The following is an 18,466-nucleotide window of genomic DNA, read 5'->3' on the forward strand; positions in this document are numbered from 1 at the left end:
TGGGGTTGCAGTATATTGAAAGAAATGAAAGAAATGACAATTTTACATAGCGCCTAGGTAGCAGAGAATGAAAGCGTTATGAATGTGGTAATTCAAAAATGTGAGTCATCTCTTCAGTACAAGTACAAATTATATTTCTGATATCAAATTGAATCATTACTAAAATTTGGTCCTTCAGTCTATTTATTCTTTATCACTGGCAAGACACAAACATCAATGACAAATTTTTATTTCGACCCAAACCAAAATCATGTTTTGATCCAGAAATGAAAACTGTTATGTTTTGATTGAGTTCTACTGATCAAAGGACGAAGAATGGAGTCAGTCAACTGGAGCACATGTGCTGACATTTGAGGATGATATGTATCTGAGAATGATATGTATCTGAGGATGATATGTATCTATTTAGAATATCGTTCTCTCATAGCCAGACTTATTGGTCCTCGGAGCCCCATACAAGACTCCAAGTACATGATTTCCAGATGACGTGACGTCTTCGTCCGACGGTCAGTAGGGTCCAGGCTACCAAATGGACAGCGATAATGGGAATTGTTCTGATATAGAAAATGATTTTCTGAAAACAAAGTGGCATGACAGATGTTAGCACCATCTGTTATGAAATATATTAAGTATGTTTAGAAGGACGAATAAACTTGAATGATAGAAAAACTAGTCAATCACGATAACGATTGTGGAAGTAAGATGAAATGAAATTTTATCATACATTGAAATTGAGAAGAAAAAATGTCACAATATTTTGTAAGACAAAAGTGAAAAATAGAAAGCTCTCAATATAAACGTAGATGAGGTAGTTTTATCTTCTGCGATGTGAAAAAATAAAGTATTCTAAATAAAAACTGCATGCAGTTGTATGAAAGGAAAAATTGTTGTTATCTTAGATGAGTTGATGTATGAATCTAATATGTTTTTCTTTTGAAAAAGGTGCAGTTTATTCTTTACTTGTATTCAAACATTTTGATTATCAAAAAAAATCAGCCCAGTGTAAAGATAGCTGATACCATTTATACCCAAATTTCACGATTCTTGTTTCAGGTCAAATTACTTTGCGTTTTCTGTTCAGTTCTGTTGATGTGATGACAAAAAGTATCGCCAAATCTGATTATTTGGTCATGATTATCGGTTAAGTTTGTTCAGCTTAAAGACTCTAACAGCATCTTGGCCGAACACGATTTACTCGTCAGATAACAATTTTCCTTTTTCAAAAAAAAATACATGATCTGAGCTAAACTGCACAGATAATATTGAAATATGATGGCATTTGTCTTAAGGCGTGTGACGTGAAAAATGAGGCATAAATGAAAAGTTCCCACTATTATCAACAATTTGGACCTCGGTGACTTTGGCAATAAAGTTCAGCAATATTTCGTATTTTCTATTCTCTTTCCCGAAACAGTGAAAAATGTATTTTGAAGGCATCATAAATATTTGAAATGACGGAAACTATAGAAAATAGTGAAAACTAAACGAAAAATCCGAGCAGGGGGCGGTATACTGTCTGTCTGTCTGTCTGTCTGATTTTAATCAGACAATCTGCCACCTTCATATTTTGTTATAGTGGTGACAACTGGAAATAAAAAAATATGTCAGAAATGAAATGAAAAAACCGGCCGTCGGGGGCGGTACAGATCCAGCAATATTTTTATTAGAGACTTTGCCACCTTCATATTTTGGTATAGTGTTAAGAAATAGAAATAAAGATCTATGTTAGAGGTGAAATCAAAAAACCGGGCGTCGGGGGCGGTACAGATCCAGTACTATTTTTATTAGAGACTCTGCCACCTTCATGTTTTGGTATAGTGTTGAGAAATGGAAATAAAGATATATGGCCGAGGTGAAATCAAAAAACCGGCCGTCGGGAGCGAAACAGGTCCAGCAATATTTTTATTAGAGACTCTGTCACCTTCATATTTTGGTATAGAGTTAAAAAATGGAAATGAAGAAATATGTCAGGTGTGAAATAAAAAAACCGGCCGTCGTTGGCGGTACAGATCCAGCAATATTTTTATTAGAGACTCTGCCACCTTCATATTCTGATATAGTGTTAAGAAATGGAAATGAAGAAATATGTTAGGTGTGAAATCAAAAAACTGGCCGTCGGGGGCGGTACAGATCCAGCAATATTTTTATTAGAGACTCTGCCACTTTCATATTTTGGTATAGTGCTAAGAAATAGAAATGAAGAAAAATGTCAGGTGTGAAATCAAAAAACCGGCCGTCGGGGGCGGTACAGATCCAGCAATATTTTTATTAGAGACTCTGCCACCTTCATATTTTGGTATAGTGTTAAGAAATGGAAATGAAGAAATATGTCAGGTGTGAAATCAAAAAATCGGCCGTCGGGGGTGGTACAGATCCAGCAATATTTTTATTAAAGACTCTGCCACCTTCATATTTTGGTATATTGTTAAGGAATGGAAATGAAGAAATATGTCAGGTGTGAAATCAAAAAACCGGCCGTCGGGGGCGGTACAGATCCAGCAATATTTTTATTAGAGAACCTGCCACCTTCATATTTTGGTATGGTGTTAAGAAATGGAAATAAAGATATATGGCCGAGGTGAAATCAAAAAACCGGCCATCGGGGGCGGTACAGGTTCAGCAATATTTTTATTAGAGACCCTGCCACCTCCATATTTTGGTATAGTAGTCACAGCTGGACATAAAGAAATATGGCCGAGGTGAAATCAAAAAACCGTTCGTCGGCGGTGGTACAGATCCAGCAATACTTTCGTTAGAGCCCCAATCACTTTCATATTTTGTTGTAGTTTATTGATTAAGTATAAAGAGAAATGGCAGATAGAAAATTAAAACCGGCACATGCAAAATAAATACAAAATTATAAACAATGAATGGCAATGCAAACTGAAATATATTACTTATTAAAATCTCAAAAAAAACAAAACGTAAATCAATTCCTAAAATATGCAATTATATCATAAATCAAAGTCAACGCAAACTAAATTTTACAACAAAACAATCTCAAAACACAAAATATCTTAAAAATCTATATCTAAAGCCATTTGACATACACATAAAAAAAACATAATAAATCAATAACAATACAAACTGAACTCTATATCACAATATAATATCAAAAAATTAATATGAATAAAATTCAAATCGGGAGCCTATTGGTAAAATAATACAAATTTATAATAAATAGGAGACACTGCTTACTGAATTCTACAGTGCTCTTCCTTAAAGTTTTTCCCTTTTATTTTTTGAATGAATCATTTATCACTATTTTCACCTACTACAAAATGGCGGCACATTTAATAATTACTTGAATATATCGATGTTCAACTTCATAAATTGACAAAATAAGCTGACTTCACTTGAGAAAATGTTCGAAACGGTTGTCTTGAACTTTTTGACATAAGAACAGCCTAATCGATATTTCACGTCCAATTTTTTCTAAAACTGTAACATCGATATTTCTACAAATATTCATTATTCTTTGCCGTATATCTAATATCGAAGCAAATTTAGTTTCGTACAATTTTGCGCTTGAAACAGCCCCATAAAAAACACCAAAGGTGTCAAATCTGGCGAGAGGGTCCTCCCGTTCCGTAGGACCTCGACTACCAACCCAACGACCGAGGAAATTGATATCTAAATGGTTTCTTGCTTGTCTGAAGTTGTGGTGCGCCATCTTGTTGGAATACAATATTCATATCGAATTCATTAGGATTCGCTTCGACAATTTTGGTGATTAGAGGGCATGCTGACCAGATTTGAAATCTTTTGATTTTCTTATGGGGCTATTTGAAGCACAAAAGTTGTACGAAACTGAACTTGCTCCAGTATTGGATATACGGCAGTGAATAATAAATATTTGAAGAAATATCGACGTTACAGTTTTCGAAAATATTAGACGTGAAATATTGCTTGGGTTCTTCATTTCCATTTCTTAACTCTATACCAAAATATGAAAAAGGCAAGGTCTCTAATAAAAATATTGCTGGATCTGTACCGCCCCTGACGGCCGGTTTTTTGATTTCACACCTGACATATTTCTTCATTTCCATTTCTTAACACTATATCAAAATATGAAGGTGGCAAGGTCTCTAATAAAAATATTGCTGGATCTGTACCGCCCCTGACGGCCAGTTTTTTGATTTCACACCTGACATATTTCTTCATTTCCATTTCTTAGCACTATACCAAAATATGAAAGTTGCAGAGTCTCTAATGAAAATATTGCTGGACCTGTACCGCCCCCGACGGCCGGTTTTTTGATTTCACACCTGACATATTTCTTCATTTCCATTTCTTAGCACTATACCAGAATATGAAAGTGGCAGAGTCTCTAATAAAAATATTGCTGGATCTGTACCGCCCCTGACGGCCGGTTTTTTGATTTCACACCTGACATATTTCTTCATTTCCATTTCTTAACACTATATCAAAATATGAAGGTGGCAAGGTCTCTAATAAAAATATTGCTGGATCTGTACCGCCCCTGACGGCCAGTTTTTTGATTTCACACCTGACATATTTCTTCATTTCCATTTCTTAGCACTATACCAAAATATGAAAGTTGCAGAGTCTCTAATGAAAATATTGCTGGACCTGTACCGCCCCCGACGGCCGGTTTTTTGATTTCACACCTGACATATTTCTTCATTTCCATTTCTTAACACTATACCAAAATATGAAGGTGGCAGAGTCTCTAATAAAAATATTGCTGAACCTGTACCGCCCCCGGCGGCCGGTTTTTTGCTTTCACACCTGACATATTTCTTCATTTCCATTTCTTAACACTATATCAAAATATGAAGGTGGCAAGGTCTCTAATAAAAATATTGCTGGATCTGTACCGCCCCTGACGGCCAGTTTTTTGATTTCACACCTGACATATTTCTTCATTTCCATTTCTTAGCACTATACCAAAATATGAAAGTGGCAGAGTCTCTAATAAAAATATTGCTGGATCTGTACCGCCCCCGACGGCCGGTTTTTTGATTTCACACCTGACATATTTCTTCATTTCCATTTCTTAACACTATACCAAAATATGAAGGTGGCAGAGTCTCTAATAAAAATATTGCTGGATCTGTACCGCCCCTGACGGCCAGTTTTTTGATTTCACACCTGACATATTTCTTCATTTCCATTTCTTAGCACTATACCAAAATATGAAAGTGGCAGAGTCTCTAATAAAAATATTGCTGGACCTGTACCGCCCCCGATGGCCGGTTTTTTGATTTCACACCTGACATATTTCTTCATTTCCATTTCTTAACACTATACCAAAATATGAAGGCGGCAGAGTCTCTAATAAAAATATTGCTGGACCTGTACCGCCCCCGGCGGCCGGTTTTTTGCTTTCACATCTGACATATTTCTTCATTTCCATTTCTTAGCACTATACCAAAATATGAAAGTGGCAGAGTCTCTAATAAAAATATTGCTGGATCTGTACCGCCCCTGACGGCCGGTTTTTTGCTTTCACATCTGACATATTTCTTCATTTCCATTTCTTAGCACTATACCAAAATATGAAAGTGGCAGAGTCTCTAATAAAAATATTGCTGGATCTGTACCGCCCCTGACGGCCGGTTTTTTGATTTCACACCTGACATATTTCTTCATTTCCATTTCTTAACACTATATCAAAATATGAAGGTGGCAGGGTCTCTAATAAAAATATTGCTGGATCTGTACCGCCCCTGACGGCCAGTTTTTTGATTTCACACCTGACATATTTCTTCATTTCCATTTCTTAGCACTATACCAAAATATGAAAGTGGCAGAGTCTCTAATAAAAATATTGCTGGATCTGTACCGCCCCTGACGGCCGGTTTTTTGATTTCACACCTGACATATTTCTTCATTTCCATTTCTTAACACTATATCAAAATATGAAGGTGGCAGGGTCTCTAATAAAAATATTGCTGGATCTGTACCGCCCCTGACGGCCAGTTTTTTGATTTCACACCTGACATATTTCTTCATTTCCATTTCTTAGCACTATACCAAAATATGAAAGTGGCAGAGTCTCTAATAAAAATATTGCTGGATCTGTACCGCCCCCGACGGCCGGTTTTTTGATTTCACACCTGACATATTTCTTCATTTCCATTTCTTAACACTATACCAAAATATGAAGGTGGCAGAGTCTCTAATAAAAATATTGCCGGATCTGTACCGCCCCTGACGGCCAGTTTTTTGATTTCACACCTGACATATTTCTTCATTTCCATTTCTTAACACTATACCAAAATATGAAGGTGGCAGAGTCTCTAATAAAAATATTGCTGAACCTGTACCGCCCCCGGCGGCCGGTTTTTTGCTTTCACACCTGACATATTTCTTCATTTCCATTTCTTAACACTATATCAAAATATGAAGGTGGCAAGGTCTCTAATAAAAATATTGCTGGATCTGTACCGCCCCTGACGGCCAGTTTTTTGATTTCACACCTGACATATTTCTTCATTTCCATTTCTTAGCACTATACCAAAATATGAAAGTGGCAGAGTCTCTAATAAAAATATTGCTGGATCTGTACCGCCCCCGACGGCCGGTTTTTTGATTTCACACCTGACATATTTCTTCATTTCCATTTCTTAACACTATACCAAAATATGAAGGTGGCAGAGTCTCTAATAAAAATATTGCTGGATCTGTACCGCCCCCGACGGCCGGTTTTTTGATTTCACACCTGACATATTTCTTCATTTCCATTTCTTAACACTATACCAAAATATGAAGGTGGCAGAGTATCTAATAAAAATATTGCTGGATCTGTACCGCCCCCGACGGCCGGTTTTTTATTTCAAACCTGACATATTTCTTCATTTCCATTTCTTAACACTATACCAAAATATGAAGGTGGCAGAGTCTCTAATAAAAATATTGCTGGACTTGTACCGCCCCCGCGGCCGGTTTTTTGATTTCACACCTGACATATTTCTTCATTTCCATTTCTTAGCACTCTACCAAAATATGAAGGTGGCAGGTTCTCTAATAAAAATATTGTTGGATCTGTACCGCCCCCGACGGCCGATTTTTTGATTTCACATCTGACATATTTCTTCATTTCAATTTCTTAGCACTATACCAAAATATGAAGGTGACAGAGTCTCTAATAAAAATATTGCTGGACCTGTACCGCCCCCGACGGCCGGTTTTTTGATTTCACATCTGACATATTTCTTCATTTCCATTTCTTAGCACTATACCAAAATATGAAAGTGGCAGAGTCTCTAATAAAAATATTGCTGGATCTGTACCGCCCCCGATGGCCGGTTTTTTGATTTCACACCTGACATATTTCTTCATTTCCATTTCTTAACACTATACCAAAATATGAAGGTGGCAGGGTCTCTAATAAAAATATTGCTGGATCTGTACCTCCCCTGACGGCCGGTTTTTTAATTTCACACCTGACATATTTCTTCATTTCCATTTCTTAGCACTATACCAAAATATGAAGAAGGCACAGTCTCTAATAAAAATATTGCTGGTACTGTACCGCCCCTGACGGCCGGTTTTTTGATTTCACACCTGACATATTTCTTCATTTCCATTTCTCAACACTATACCAAAATATGAAGAAGGCACAGTCTCTAATGAAAATATTGCTGGATCTGTACCGCCCCCGACGGTCGGTTTTTTGATTTCACTGCTGACATATTTTTTTATTTCCAGTTGTCACCACTATAACGAAATACGAAAGTGGCAGAGACTCTATTAGAAATATTGGTAAATTTGTACCGCCTCCGACGGCCGGTTTTTTGATTTCGTCACTGATATATTTCTTCGTTTCCTTTTGTTAACACTATAACAAAATATGAAGGTGGCAGGGTGTCTGATTGAAATGTTGACAGAAGTATACCGCCCCCTGCTCGGATTTTTCGTTCAGTTTTCACTATTTTCTATAGTTTCCGTCATTTCAAATATTCATGATGCCTTCAAAATACATTTTTCACTGTTTCTGGAAAGAGAATAGAAAATACGAAATATTGCTGAACTTTATTGCCAAAGTAACTGAGGTACAATTTGGATGGAAATTTCAATCAATCTATAAAAATTCGAAGTGTTCGACCTATATACTGAGAGGTTGGAGAATCGTTAAACTATTTTGAGTAATATTATGTAGATATATATTTCAAGACTCCATAGGTTTTCACACTATACAAGTTTAATGATAATTCAGGAGCAGTGTCGAGTTCTATAGAAATAAATATAGATTAAAAAACTAAAAAACACGCTTTCGTAGAACATCGAACTTAGAAGTTAAAAATATTTTTTTAAATAAGCTTAAAACAATAACGAACGAAAAATACTAGTATTATTCTGAAAAAAGCGACGGGCGCTTGATAAACAAAAAATATGGCACAAAGCGCCCACGCTTTTTTCACAATAATATTTCGTTCGTTATTGTTTCAAGCTTATTAAAAAAATAAACTTTTCAGTTCGATGTTCTTCAAAAGCGTGTTTTTTAGTTTTTTTAAATTATATTCATTTTTCACTTTTTAGTCCGATTTATTGTCAAAAATACTTTTTTTTTCAAGTTCTAGTCACTAGTATTATGAATGTTCAACAGACGGCACACGAAGATGGCGTAAAATTCCTCTCAAACAACATAATGAAGTTTGAGCATTGGTTTGAGGCCTTAGTAAATCTCCAACAGAGGGCGGACAGTTATAAAATTTGTTTCGAAGTAAAGAGAAAATTTGCAGTAATAATTTCAAAAAACAATTCAGTCTTGATGTTTTGATCTGAAATTTCATTCAAAATATTAATGGACTAAAAATATTTTTTCAGTGAATAATTTTATTTTTCGAATCAATCTTTTGATTTGATATGTATGTCAAGCACCTTAATTCTAATTTTTCGATTTTTTTAAATATTTAAGTAACTGAATTTTTCAGGTGTACAATTTACGATACAGTTTCCATTGTTGAAACTTTACTGTTGTAAACATACTACTGCTGTCAAGAGAATTCTGGAAAAGATACATTTTGTCAAATAAGGTATCTGTGAAAAATGAAAATGGAAGAAGATATCGACGAAAATCTCGAGTGTGAGGTTGTAGATGAAGAGAATTTCTCATACCAAACTCAAGATGTGATACAAGACGTGAAGCCTCTTTTTCGCATTCTATACAATTGACACACATACTACATTCTGGGGTAATATACCGGATATATACCGAAGAAGAACCACTTCACTCTGAAACATGTTCTAGTCATACTGACGATAAGCCGTTTCAGTGTGAGGTTTGTTTGAGATCTTTCACTCAACATGAAAACTCATGAAAGGAAACATACTGGAGACAGACTATATAAGTGAGGAAGCTATTCAAAATCATTCACTCAATGTGGTAATTTGAACGTTCCTCAACGAAATGAAATGAAAAGAGAAGAACAAGATAAAGATATTGAAAACAACCCAATACTGATGATGGTCTTGTTAACGTTGACGGTACTAAAGTTACGTTTTCCGTGAAATCACTAGAGCATGATGAAGAGTCAAAACGTAGAAGTTCAATGTTGAAAGTGGCTAGAGATTCCCTGGGCAATAAAAAGAGGTGGCGACGAATCTCCGATTCAGACTCTGAAAGACCTGCGAAAAGAAGACGAACTGATCTTTCTGATATACTTCAATGTATTCATAACATTGCGAGCTATTTCAGACCAAAACTACTACAACAACGATTGAGAAGATCCTTTAGATGATGAATACGCTAGTATTCCTCACAAGCACATCACACATATGTAACAAAAAAAATAGCAAAGAAACTTTATTTTTTCACAAGAATCTCCACTCACTTGTCTACTGCTGCCAAAATCACTATATATAACACGATTATACAGCCATATTTTGATTATTGCAGTACACTGTTGAATGATTTAGATCACAACAAAATTATGTCATTACAAAAACTACAAAATCGAGGCATGAGAGTGATTCTGAAATGCAACCGGTATACCAGTATATCATTCATGCTGGATGTTCTACAGTGGTTCGCAGTGGAAGACAGGTTGTATAAAGCAGTAATGATATTTTTTTTTCAAACTATTAATAATATGCTACCATCATATTTCAGTGAATTTATTACATTTCGAACAAGACAAATCAATGATTTTCATTTGCCAACATGCAATCTAACAAGTTCAATGAATATATTTATTTTCGAGTCATTCATAATTATTTACACCTATCCATGGAACTCAAGTTCAATATCTACTACAAGTTCTTTCTCATTCAATTTGAATTTACTCTTGTGCAAAGATGGGATCAACTTCCCCCCCGCTATATATTAAGACAAATGTAGTGAAAATTATTTACTACCTGCTTCAAAGATAATGAGGTAAAATGTTATCGAATCACCATAATTGAAGTGAATGTTACTTCCCAGAAATCATGTATTCTACCTGATTGGTGATAACGAAAATTCAGAATCGATTCATTTTAATATATATATAGGGGACCAGGTCATAAAGAAAGTCAGTTCCGATTAATCGTTGTGAAGAAGTACCATTATCAACGTAATTCTGTATACATCTTGTCAAATTAGGTTGTTTTAGGTGCTTGAGTGTTTAGGAAAATTTCCACTGAATCTTACAATGGCTAGTGGTGCATATGGAAGAGCAATTGAGAAATCCATCGAAACTATCACAAAAATGTTTTGAGAATTTTAGTAAATATATGTATACATATACTACAAAATAAATAATTCGAAATAAAATTTTTAAATATCCATCTTTTCCTGTGTTCTCCACAGAAAATATGTTCCTCTACATATAAACCAATAAATCATACAGTATTATCTACTAATTGTATGTCACCGAAATCAACGACACTAACTTCTTTTTGTCTATTATGAAATCGTAAACATTTCGTTTTATTAGTAATCTGACGTATACAAGAACAATAATTGGTTTATTTCTTATCTTCATGATATCGTTGATATAGAGTGAAAATGAGGTAGATCCTAGGACCGAGCTTTGAGGAACACCTACTTCAGAATAATCGTTGCACGATGACAAATGATTACCAATAATGACTTGATTATTACGTTTACTCAGAAAACTTTTTATCCATTCATGAATGACACCACGGATTCCGTATCTAGACAGTTTATACAATAAGATTCCGTGATTAATACAGTCAAACGCCCCAGTAAGGTCACAAAAACAATTAATGACTTTAAGAACATATGAGTGAATTGCAGTTCAAGTCGATTTATTTTCCACAAAACCATATTGGTCCGCAGTTATGATATTGAAATGCTTAAGATGAGATAACAATATCTCCAAGAATGATGATTCAAATATTTAGGAGGGTACCGAAATTGGTCGATGCTTTTTTTTACCTTGGGAGCTGTCTGACTTGTCCATTTAGTCCAAGTCTCCAGGAGACACTGCAGCCTCTTGGGCTTATTACGTTTGTTCTCCCATCTTCCCATGACATCCATTCCATCAGTCTCGTTCCCTGTACTAGTTTGTACAGGTTCCGTGTTGGATGTTGGTCATATTCTTCTGGACGTAATTTCATACGTCCATATATTGCCTGCCTCCTGTGATTCAGTGCCTCACATTCGCATAAGATGTGTAGAGCTGTGTCTATCCCTTCGTTGCATAATCTGCAGCTAAGGTCTCCATTGTACAGCCCCATTTTATTCAGGTGTTCTCTGAGCGGACAATGACCGGTTAGTAACCCTGTAATAATTCTGAGCCGATCCCTACTATATTGAAGTAGTTCTTCGGTTCTTTTCTCGGACGGTTCCCTAATGAAGGTTCTACTTTGTTTGTTGCCAGGTACTTTTGCCCAGTACTCTGTGTGTTTCTTATTGGTCGATGCTTACTAATCAGTGAAGAAGCACTTTTTATATATACAGATGTAATTTTACCAGTTTTCAAAGCTGGTGAGAATATTCCATTTGCATATGATGGATTTCTGAGATAGACAAGTGGTGTCATGAGATGTTTAAGAACACATTTAACGATCACATGGGGTATTTCATCCGATCCCGAGGAAAATTTATTTTGTTTTTGTTGAGCATGAAAATCAGTTCATATTCATTGACTGGAAGCAAGAGAAAAGAACTAGTCTGTATTTCAATATTATTCAAGGAGATTGATTGTTTGCGCGATTTATTAGTTAATTCATTCGATACACTCCAAGCTGCCCTGGTATAGTCAATGTTTCTCTGTGACGGGAAAAAAAATTGAAATTTTATCTCTGATGACAGGTAACAAACTATCACTTTTCATCAAATTACTTTTTCCCCGGTCCCCGTGAAAAAAGTGAATACTTGAGAAATGTAATTTTTCAATGTTTAATCGTCGTTTATCCCGTCACAGAAAAAAAATGTGTATTATACACGGGAAAAATATTAGATTTTAGCTCTCGGTTAATGAATAACTATTTTTGAATCATGTACTGAGAAGGAACCTTGTATCGTACGAGTTATTACGTCTCATGAGGTTGCAGTATATTCAAAAGAAATGAAACATAGCGCCTAGATAGCAGAGAATGAAAGCTTTATGAATGTGGTAACTCAAAAATGTGAGGAGTGGAGTGTGAACAGGCCAAACGACAATCATTCATTCCTCGTCAAGTAAGAATTATATTTCTGATATCAAATTGAATCATTAATAAAATTTGGTCCTTCAATCTATTTATTCTCTTCATCACTGGCGAGACACAAACAATAATTACAAATTTTTATTTCGACCCAAACCAAAATCAGGATCTGTTTTGATTTAGAAATAAGAAATGTTATGTTTTGATTGAGTTCTACTGATCAAAGAACGAAGAATGGAGTCAGTCAACTGGAGCACATGTGCTGACATTTGAGGATGATATGTATCTGAGAATGATATGTATCTGAGGATGATATGTATCTATTTAGAATATCGTTCTCTCATAGCCAGACTTATTGGTCCTCGAAGCCCCATACAAGACTCCAAGTACATGATTTCCAGATGACGTGATGTCTTCGTCCGACGGTCAGTAGGGTCCAAGGTACCAAATGGACAGCGATGATGGGAATTGTTCTGATATAGAAAATGATTTTCTGTAAACAAAGTGGCATGACAGACGTTAGCACCATCTGTTATGAAATATATTAACTATGTTTAGAAGGACGAATAACCTTGAATGATAGAAAAACTAGTCAATCACGATAACGATTGTGAAAAAAAGATTAAATGAAATTTTATCATAAATTGAATTGAAGAAAAAATGTCACAATATTTTGTAAGACAAAAGTGAAAAATAGAAAGCTATCAATATAAACGTAGATGAGGTAGTTTTATCTCCTGCGATGTGAAAAAAAAAATAAAGTATTCTAAATAAAAACTGCATGCAGTTGTATGAAGGGAAAAATTGTTGTTATCCTAGATGAGTTGATGTATGCATCTAATATGTTTTCCTTTTGTATTCAAACATTTTGATTATCAAAACAAAAATCAGCCCAGTGTAAATATAGCTGATCCAATTTATACCCAAATTTCACGATACTTGTTTCAGGTCAAATTACTTTGTGTTTTCTGTTCAGTTCTGTTGATGTGATGACGAAAAGTATCGCCGAATCTGATTATTTGGTCATGATTATCGGTTAAGTTTGTTCAGCTTAACGACTCTAACAGCATCTTGGCCGAACACGATTTACTCGTCAGATAGCAATTTTCCTTTTTCAAAAAAAAGTACATGATCTGAGCGAAATTGCACAGATGATATTGAAATATGATGAAATTTGTCCTAAACCATGTGACGTGAAAAATTAGGCATAAATGAAATCAGCCATCTTCACTTTCAGCTAGTGGTGAATTAGCTAGTGGTAATCAATACTTCAAATGTTCGATAACACAGTGTGTACTTCAGAAAACAGTGCATTTTCAGAAAATGTTTCCGAACGATTCCGAATCAGTTTCCGACCAAGACCTATGATTATTTATTCTTATCTTTCATTTATTTCAATTCCGTATTAAACTTGTCATATGGACTTTTTATATTATCTATGAATAATAATTTATTTCGGATAGCATGCTGTTTTACCGATCGGTACAAAACTCGAAGTGACTCGATATATCGTATAAATGAGCTAGCGAGATGACATAAGTTTCTGCTTCAAAATATGTACCATCGACCGATATGAATCATCGAGACTACGTGTGTTTTTGTAATTACCGAAGGCAGAAAAGTGAAATGAAATCAATGTCCCTTACTCGCTTGCAGAATTGTAGATACATCAGCCTGAAAGACATATGTGTACTGACCGAGCGGATAGCTGAAATGTAAATGTATCCTCTAACAGTAAATTCAAAGTAAACTCCAGCTCCCGTCTCATATTCGGTTTTCGACTCGTCTGTATTTCAGGGTAACTGTTCAGTCTTCACTTTTTTCGGTTCAAAACATTAACCACAAACTTTGTGTCGAACATGTATTTTGTTGTTATGTGGTACGAAAACAAGTTTGGTGTTCTTTCCTCCACACACTCCAAAATGTCTGTTTATTCGATCTTCTGTAACTCGGTGAGTTGAAATGGTACACTTCGTTATTCTTATAAGATCGTCATATTCCATAATTCATATTACAAGAGAGACAACTGTAAAAAGTGAAATATCAGATATTTCAACCAATCCACACAAATCATTAACAAATGCTACACATGAACGTTCGTCTTGAAATACTCCATTTATGCGGGTGAAAGCCGTATTCCAGACGCATTGCAAGAAAGACGGTGCATGTATGACTCGCGATGATCAATGAATGAAGACCTGCAGTATAAAATTATCAATGCGAATCTCAGTAGAAAATCAAAAATTCCAGGTACTCAAACTCAATCACTGTTTGACCATATCTGAATCTAGTATTGAATTATGTCTTTTATAAAAAAGTGACACATCTCTGGTTTCATCAACAAATACCGCTAATGGCATGAACCAGCAAACAAAACATACATTGTTCTATTTCTATCGTCTGAATGTATATCACCTTCATGAAAAGAAACTAGGGAAACTCATCTGGTCACAGACAAATTGTAGTTATATTTGGATTGACTTCTACCGGTCTCCCAACCAAAATACCTTCTAAATCTGACTGTTCCAGTTCTAGAAACGCTTCACTTCTTCACAAAATTTTTTGTCCAATTTGAAGAGAGCATTGCTACCGCACCTTCTAGGGTTGAATAAATTTTTTTCATGCATCCCACAGATAACGAAAATTTGATTCAAACTAACAGGTCAGATCCTCTGTAACTGAAAGTACTCAGCCTTACAATCAGTAGGGTCCAATCACTAATAGACAACTACAACCCCCCCATGCCCCCTCCTGGGTTGTGTGCCCAGGTCGCAAGCTCCCTCCTTACGGAATTAATTCCGCAGGTTTGGTCCTGGTGACCCTTTCCTTCCACCCTCGTTTCTTAAGGAAACGGTTTTCAATCCAGCTGCTAGGCACTTCAGCAAGATTGATATCTAACCTCTTTTGGTTAGAAACCAGCCTTTGGGTGCTTTTATTTCCCTATCTAACTTCGCGTTTTAATTATTATTTGGCTCTTGTTTGTCGCGGTATTCCTTACTGAATTTTTGCATAAGGGCCCCCAAAACTAACGGCGGCCAAAGTTATGGTAGTCGGGCGTTTCTCAGTGAAGCTGAGAGAATGTGATTTGAAAAGTGAAATCGCGGTTTTGCTGAAAGAGAATATATGGTTAATACACTTTAAAATGTTATACTTGCCGAAGCCGCCTGACGGCGACTCGTGGGGGCGGTCTCTGATTTTGTTCAGTCGGCCTTGGATGTTTGTCCCTTTCTCAACGCCTCGTGTAGATCGCGAAACGCTGGATTTAAGTGCGATCTGATTCTATCGAACGTGCTTTCTGCATTTTCTCTCATATACACGTCCACATATTGCGTGTCCAGGTCTAGATCACTGTATATGTATCTGTTTGGAACATAGTAAGGTGCATTTACGGCAGCCCTTACGCTCGTACTCATAAATGCTTGGATCTTCTTTCTGTATGTCTGCGCACACTGGCCCCAGGCAGTGCATGCATACAGTATTATTGGCATTAGGATCGTTCTGATCATCAGTAGCTTGACTTTCAGTGCCATTGTGATACTTCTTCCTATGATCGGCGCCAGGCGTCTTCTGGCCTGCTTGGCCATTCCTATTCTCTGCTGTACGTGGTCCTGGAATGTTAGCTTCTTGTCTAGGATGACCCCGAGATATGTCGCTTTGTTTGTCCACGAAATCTCTTGTCCGTTGAAGATGACGTTGCCTTCCGGTTGTACGAACCTGCGGGTGAACAGTATCGCCTGACTCTTGTCGGGGTTGATACTGATCTTCCACAGGTTAGCCCACTCCTCTAACCTGCCTGCCTGTTGTTGTAGGTATCTCGTAACGAGTGCTTGGCTCCTAGATCTCGCCAGCAGGGCCGTGTCGTCCGCGTAGAGTGCCAACTTGTTAAAGTTGTTCTCTGGCTTGGGCACGTCTGCCGTGTATACGGAGTAGAGGTGTGGTGAAAGGACTGCACCTTGCGGGACTCCTGCCTCCAGTAGTCGAACTGTTGATAATTCGTCTCCTACTTTGCAGCGGCATCGCCTGTCAGCTAGAAAAGACTGAATTAATCTTACCATTAGTTTGGAGTATCCGAAATCGCTCATCTTGGCTAGTAGCCCGTCGTGCCAAACTGTGTCGAACGCCTTGGAGACGTCTAAGAAGATAGCTCCGGTGTTGTGTCCTTTGCCAAGGTTGAAGCCTTCTGTCGCAAATTCCACTACCCTCAGGCCTTGTAGCTCTGTTGAGTGTTCTGATCTAGAACCGAATTGTTCGTCGGGGAGGATCCCTAACTCTAACTCTCTGGTTTGTTCTTCTAGTCTCTTCAGGATGACGCGTTACGCCACTTTGCTCACGGATGGCAGTAAGCTTATTGGCCGGTGGTTCGCTGGAAACAGGTGGATCTTCTTGGGCTTTGGTATGTGGATTACCGTTGCCTCTTTGAACTGGTACGGGAAGTGTTGCAATCTGAGTATAGCATTTATGATGTTGGTTATGGCTGCTATACCCTTTCGTGGCAGCACTTTCAGTGCTCGATTTGTTATATTATCTGGGCCTGGTGCTTTCCGAGTGATAAGGCGTCTCAGAATGTCCTTCACTTCCTCAGGCTATGTCGGGGCCAGGGGTTGCGCAATGTCTGTCCGTCGGTTGAGCCTCCGTACCGTTCTTTCCACCTGGTTTTCTATTTCTTCTACCTCGTCTGTGAGCGGGACGTCATTCTCTTTGCACTGCCTTTCGAAGTTGTCCGCGAATGCTTCCGTCTTCTCATGGTCAGTGTAGACAATTCCTTGCTCGCCATGTATTGGTGGGCAGGGTTGTCGAGGTCCGTTTCTGAGTTTTTTCTGCATTTGCCACGCAGATCTGTCTTCTGTGCTCAGTTCTTCCAGACGGGTGGTCCACTGTCTTTCTCGGATCGCTTTCAGCTCTTCTTTCAGTATACTGTTTGCTCTCTGCATGCACCTTTTGTCCATCGGTGCACGTGTTCTTTGGTACTGTCTTTTCAGGCGTCTTCTTATTCTGATTAGTTCCATCGTTTCTGGTGGAAGGTGCTCTTGTAAGTTATAGCGCGTGGCTGGGACTTCCCTCGCGCTTCTTTCCGTTGTTTGTGTGATCGCCTGCTGAAGCTGGTCCGTGGCGTTCTCCAGATCTGTTTTTGTTTCGATGCGTGGTATCTCACCCAGCGCATCGTGTATGGCTCGCTGGAATCTTGTCCAGTCTATGATTCGCTTCGTTGGGTTGTCTGTTTCCACTTCTCCCCTTCCTATTGTGAATAGGATGGGGTTGTGGTCTGACGAACCTTCATCTAGTACTTCCATCTCCGTAGTATCGACGTTCTGTACTAGCGCGATGTCAAGAGTGCTTGGGACTGCGTCTGCTTGCGGGTAGTACGTTGGGCTGTTTGATGCTACCACCTCGATGTCCTCAAATTCTTCTAGTAATCTTACTATATCTCTTCCTCTCGTGTTTGCGAATCTGCAATTCCATTCTGGTGACTTTGCGTTGAAGTCGCCGATGGCCACTGTGGGATGGTGATCTGGGAATAATTATGCCATGTCGGTTCTTGCTATTCTTCTACCTTGTGGAGGTAGGTATTCCCATGATATTTTGAGCTGCTCGTAGCGTCTCACATTGACTCTGACCGCTACTGCTTCTCCGTTTTGGATTTCTGGTCTTCTTTCTTCGTTTTGCGCTAGGTCTGTTTTTACTAGTAGCGCAACGCCCCCTGCGGCGTTGCGCCCCCCTGGCCTGTCTGTCCTATATATGTTGTATCCTGGGATTCGATAGCTCTTTTCGCTTCTTAATCGTGTCTCCTGTAGTGCCATGACGTCTATGTCTAGACAGCAGTTCCAGTAGCTCGTTTCTTTTGTCTATGGAACCATTTATGTTCCATGATCATACTAGTAAGCTACTCGGGATTCGTACAGGC

This window comes from Leptinotarsa decemlineata, unplaced genomic scaffold, assembly GCF_025532065.1.
Source record: "Leptinotarsa decemlineata unplaced genomic scaffold, Ldec_3_MD MMD2_tig00001393_RagTag_RagTag, whole genome shotgun sequence".
In the NCBI taxonomy this organism is placed as follows: domain Eukaryota; kingdom Metazoa; phylum Arthropoda; class Insecta; order Coleoptera; family Chrysomelidae; genus Leptinotarsa; species Leptinotarsa decemlineata.